The sequence below is a fragment of the Rhinoderma darwinii genome (genome assembly GCF_050947455.1).
Source record: "Rhinoderma darwinii isolate aRhiDar2 chromosome 12 unlocalized genomic scaffold, aRhiDar2.hap1 SUPER_12_unloc_6, whole genome shotgun sequence".
Taxonomy (NCBI): Eukaryota; Metazoa; Chordata; class Amphibia; order Anura; family Rhinodermatidae; genus Rhinoderma; species Rhinoderma darwinii.
Window position 1 is genome coordinate 243,227 of NW_027461877.1, and position 6,110 is coordinate 249,336.

At 45.3% G+C, this 6,110-nt stretch overlaps 1 long non-coding RNA gene across 1 annotated transcript; it reads left to right on the forward strand.

Moving 5' to 3' along the window:
• Positions 1-1,046: 1,046 nt before the first annotated feature.
• LOC142698194 (uncharacterized) lies at positions 1,047-3,443 on the forward strand. The gene is made up of 3 exons (XR_012865725.1): positions 1,047-2,955; positions 3,043-3,148; positions 3,232-3,443. It is a non-coding gene; the product is annotated as an uncharacterized LOC142698194 (long non-coding RNA).
• Positions 3,444-6,110: the final 2,667 nt, after the last annotated feature.

Genomic DNA, 6,110 nt, shown 5'->3' on the forward strand with positions numbered 1-6,110 from the left:
AGGGAGCGTACGCCTGTCGCTGACTGTAAGAGGGAGCGTACGCCTGTCACTGACTGTAAGAGGGAGCGTACGCCTGTCACTGCCTGTAAGAGGGAGTGTACGCCTGTCACTGCCTGTAAGAGGGAGCGTACGCCTGTCACTGCCAGTAAGAGGGAGCGTACGCCTGTCACTGACTGTAAGAGGGAGCGTACGCCTGTCACTGACTGTAAGAGGGAGTGTACGCCTGTCACTGCCTGTAAGAGGGAGTGTATGCCTGTCACTGCCTGTAAGAGGGAGTGTACGCCTGTCACTGCTTGTAAGAGGGAGTGTACGCCTGTCTGTAGCACATGTTATAATCACTATAGAGTATGTGCCGCCAGTGATTACTGAACAGCAGAATCCAGAGTCACTGATGTCCTAGAATCCGCACCACAGCTCGTCCAATAGAAATGTTCTGACTCTGGTAGTATATGCTTCATACAGGCAGCCAATTCACGTCAGAGCGCACTGCCGGATGTTTCTAATGGAGAAGCTACGGCGCCGATTACACTGATTGACTCTGGATTGTAGTAGAAGATACCAGAGGCTGAACCTGTAATATCTATAGGTGGAGGCCCAGGATACATTCCACTGGTGGGTCCCGGGCGCCCCTGCCGACACGAACACTTCCAGTGATGTCATCATCTCGGATCCAGGCATGGTTCATGTCCACTAGTGTTCTCCAGCTGTCACATAACTAGGACTGCACCGTCATCATCTTTTTATGTTTTTGGATAATTTATATCTGTATTTTTATATCATAGTTTTTTATGTATTTTGAGAAGGTTGATGATAATGATGATTTTATATTGTTATTGACATTTAATAGTGGTATTTACTCCTGATCAGATCGAAGGTTTCTTGCACACAACTGTTGTGCCGTTTTTGACGGCATCCGATTGGCACCCGATAGTCTTCATGGACCCATTCACTTTAGAGGGTGAATCGGGTCTGTGAAAAATGGTCCGAGTCTCCGATGCGAGGAAAGATAGAACATGTCCTATCTTTCCTCGGATCACTGGTGGGGCACGGCCGTGTGCATGCGGCGTAAAATTCCTGTACCATCTGAAAATCTCAATGGTCCTGTTCACACCTGTGTCGGAGGCTCCGCCACAGATTCTGTCATTTTTGCTGGACACGATAGCGCAACACGCAGCTCTACTTTATCCGTCAAAATGACGGAAACTACTAACGTCAGTAGATTTCTTTTGGTGCCATTGGTTTGCATCATGTGATGGATCTGGCTCTTCCGATATTCTCGTTGTTCTGGATTGAGCAGCATAACAGAACAGCCTGAGCCCCTTCTACATATAGGACTTTTTCACATGCTTGTGTCACTTCCGTTTTTTACCGGTTACTGGGAGCGCAAACAATGAATATAGACCATTTACGTAACCGGCCGTGACTTCCGCTCCGCTCAGCACCCAGTATTGGCTGGAGTGAGTTACATACGCGTCTTATAAGCCGATCAGTATGAATCCCACACGACCAATTTATTACTGAGCGATATTCAGGCCTTACCGTTATTCTGCGTGTCGCTACGATTCTGGTCACACCACATATGTACAGGTTTTTTATATTTTACTACCTTTGCACAATAAAAACAAAAATAATTTGTTTTTGCATCGCAGTTTCCCCAGAGCCGTAACTATTGTATTTTTCCGTCGACGTCACTATATGTTTGCTTGTTTTCTGCGGGTCGAGTTGTATTTTAATGGCACCATTTTTGTGTGTATATATTATATGAATTAACTTTTATGATATTTTTTTTGGGGGGGGCAGATTTTTTTTATGGTCTTCACCATGCACTTTAAATATTGTGTTAACTTTATTGCTCGGGCCATCACGATCGCGGCGATACCATATATGTGTATTTATTTCACTTGTTAAAAATAAATAATAATTTATGGAAAAAACTGACAACCCATCGGCGGCCGGGGATCACATTCGTTGGCTGCCAATGGGTGAAAAACATTGAGCGATTTTTCTATGGGGTCACATATTACACCACTTTGCGGGAGAGTCCATGAACCCGTATGTAAATGCCTGTGTTGTATGTTTTATGGGTGCGATTCTACATTTTAGAAAGTCTGTGGAATTGACCACATTGATTTGGGAATTCTTTGAGGTGATAGAAACCTCCCCAGAGGGTGTAGTGTGACCCTCCTGCCTGTATTCTTGTACCATATTACATTTTATATGGCCGCTCGGGTGTAACGGTTCACTGGGATACGCTTCTTGTGATGTCATCCAGAATGTGGGAAGATTCTATTTCTCTGCACTGTGAAGAACCTGAGCGTGATGTCATGAGGGGCGTGGCCTGTAATCTGGACGTGTTCCGTTTCCACATAATGGCCAACCAGTTATGACATCAGAAAGTTTATAAATTGGGGTCACACATTGACCACTGTGTCAGTTTCTCTTGCTGGCTCTCATCATGGAGGTGTCGTGTAAGAAGAGGATGTTGGTGAAGACGTTTCCCAAGATGAGTACTGTAGAGAAAATGGAGGTTGGCGGACGCCGGCTTCCGGATGATGTGGAGATGGTGGACGTGGAGGACAAAGACGAAAAAATGGAGGTTGGCGGACGCCAATTTCCGGATGATGTGGAGATGGAGGACGTGGAGGATGAGGGTGACAAAATGGAAATTGGCGGACGCCAATTTCCTGATGATGTGGAAATGGAAGACCTTTCGGGGGCTACGGTTATCATCAGGGCCTCAAACCCCCGGAAGAGAAAGCGGACATTTTAGTACCATCTGCCACTCGGGGCCCATTTACCATCAGGGCCCCAAACCCCTGGGAGAGAAAGCGGCCATCTTAATTCCATCTGTCGCTTGGGGCCCATTTACCATCAGGGCCCCGAAACTCCCGGGAGAGAAAGCGGCCATCTTAATTCCATCCTTTATTTAGGGCCCATTCACCATCTTTAGGTGAGGTAAGTGCCGTCCACTGATGATCTTCTCCCCTCACATCTCTTCTACAGCCGCCTGGGCACTGAATTTCTGATATTTTTTTTTCGCAGTTGTCACCCCAACATCGTGGCCTTTACCACCTAAACCATCTGAAATTCCCATGAAGACTCCTCCAGTGCTGAGAAGCAGTGACGAGCAGAACAGAAGCGAGATCCGGTAAGTCTGACGTCCTCTGCTCCGTCTTCAGCTTTTCCTGGTCGTGAAGGTTTTGTGAAAAAAATATTTTTTTCTTTTTTAAGATTGGACAAAAAAATGGGGAAACGTCCCAGTCTGTTCTGATCCAGGACTGAGCTGTGTAAAGGTGGACTGATGGCCATATCCACGTGTGAAGACGGACCCTCCCCCCCGCTCTTCATCTCACCAATCACCGCTTGTTAAAGGGCCGGCGCCACAAAACACAGCACAGCAACTCCACCACATTCTACAATAAATAAATATATTTTTTTTTAAACTTTTTCACTCTTGTATTGGGCAATCATCCTGGGAATCTGTATTTTACGGGGCACTCGCGCATAGCGGTTTTGTCGGGTTTTACTTTCCACAATTTATTTAAACCATGCAGCCGTTAATGCGGAGTTCTGGTGTTCAGTTTTGTGAAACTGCTGCGTATTTTGCTACAATTTTGCATTCGTGGGCGAAAAATGTTAAAAAAAATCTGCATGCTCCGCACTTAAAGGGAATCTCCGACACCATCAATATCTGATCATCTCCGGGGACCTCCAGCATTAGTGGGGGGTAAATTGGTTGTCCGGGATTTTCAGCCTATGCAAAGCTGGGTTTACACGTTGCGGTAATGTGTTGCTCGGTCCAAACGTTTTACCCCGAAATGCAGCATAAGTGTCCCCCTAGCAATGATAGACCCCCATTAAAGCGGACCTCCTCTCCTGCCACATCTGTTTTAGTAAAAACAAAATAAGGGCCAGTTCACACTGAGTTTTTTTACGTGTTTTGCTTTTTTTTACACGGAAACAGTGCCGGAAAACGCGCCAAAAAACGGCCGAAAATGCCTTCTATTGATTTCAATGGGAGGCGGAGGAGTTTTTTTTGCGAGCGGAAAACCGGTCTCGCGGTAAACAGAAGCGACATGCCCTATCTTCGGGCGTTTACGTCTCCGACTTCCCATTGACATCAATGGGAAGCAGAGAAAGCGTATTTCGCAGAGTTTTTTGCCCACTGCCGGCTACGTACGCGGGCGAAAAACGTGGCAAACGGCGTGCAGGCAGATTAAAACCTGCCTCAAAATTCCAGACGGAATGTTGAGGCAGAATTTTCTGACTTTAAAAAAACTCAGTGTGGACATAGCCTGATAATAAACCGTACCAGAATCAAAAAATGTCACTTCACCCTCCAAAAATGGAATGAAAAGAGATCAAGAAGTGGCATGTACCTAACAATGGTGCTGATCGAAACTGCAGTTCGTTACGCAGAAAACAAGTCCTCGCACGGCTTTCTTGATGGAAAAATAAAAAAGTTATGGCTTAAGCCTTATTCACATCAGCGTATTTCACGTCCGTGTAACACGCGTTAAAAAAACGTCCGTCGCGCGGACCTATGCAATTCAATGGGGACATTCAGTGTTTTTCACGCAGCGTGTGTCCTAAGCGTGAAGCTCACGACCTGTCCTATACTTGTGCGTTTTTAGCGCATCACGCACCCTTTCAAATCAATAGGTGCGTGAAAATCACAGACAGCACACGGACGCGCATCCGTGTGCTGAGCGTGATTCACGCAACCGTTCCTAAAGGAATGAGGGGAAAAAAACAAACACCTCCTCCAGTTGTTTTTGCTGATGTAAAAAAACGCGTGATACGGATGACATACGTGCGTAAAAACCGCAGACGCGCACCGTACACAGATACCACACGGAAATGCAATGCAGGAAAACGCTACTTTTTTTATGCACGCAAAACGGACACGTTCGTGTGAATAAGGCAACACCGAAAGTAATTGCTTTTTTATAAAAATAAATTTATTGTGCAAGCGTTATAAGACATAAAAAAAAAACTATAAACATCTGGTATCGCCGTAATCGTATCGCCCCGCAGAATAAAGTGAATGTGTCATTTATAGCGCACGGGGAACGCTGTAAAGGAATAAACAGTAGAATTGTGGTTTTGTAGTCACCACGCCTCTTAAAAATAAAATCTGATAAAAAGTTGCATGCACCCCATGAAAAGTATAATTCCTCAAGGCCTCTAGTTTCCAAAATGGGGTCACTTTTAAGGGGTTTCCCCTGTGCTGGTACCTCAGAAGCTCCGCAAATGCGACATGGCGCCCAGAAACCAATCCAGCAAAATCGACATGCCAAATAGCGCTCCTGCCTTTCTGAGCCCCGCCATTCGGCCAACCAGCAGTTTATGACCACATATGGGGTATTGCCGTAATCGGGAGAAATTATGTGTGATTTTAAATTTCACAGCCTAATTCCACAAAATGCAGCAAAAAAATTAATAAAATGTATGGTCTAAATGCCCACTATACCCCTCGATAAGTTCCTCGAGGGGTGTAGTTTGCCAAATGGGGTCACGTTTGGGGGTTTCCACTGTTTTGGCACCACAAGACCTCTTCAAACCGGACATGGTGCCTAATAAAAAGGAGGCCTCAAAATCCACTAGGTGCTCCTTTGCTTCGGAGGCCGGTGCTTCAGTCCATTACCGCACTAGGGCCACATGTGGGATATTTCTCTAAACTGCAGAATCTGGGCAATACGTATTGAGTTGCGTTTCTCCGGTAAAACCTTTTGTGTTATGAAAAAAAAAAAAAATGAAATAAAAAAGGATTTTCTGACAAAAAAAAATGAAATTTTTAATTTCACCTCTACTTTGCTTTAAATTCCTGTGAAACACCTAAAGGGTTCATAAACTTTCTACATGCTGTTGTGAATACTTTGAGGGGCCTAGTTTCTAAAATGGGGTGTTTTATGGGAGTTTCTAATATATGGGCCCCTCAAAGCCACTTCAGAACTGAACCCTTAAAAATTTTTTATTCTAAGGGTATGTTCACACGCTCATGTGAATCCGGCCTGAGACGGAGGGTATGTGCACACGCTCATGTGAATCCGGCCTGAGACGGAGGGTATGTTCACACGCTCATGTAAATCCGGCCTGAGACGGAGGGT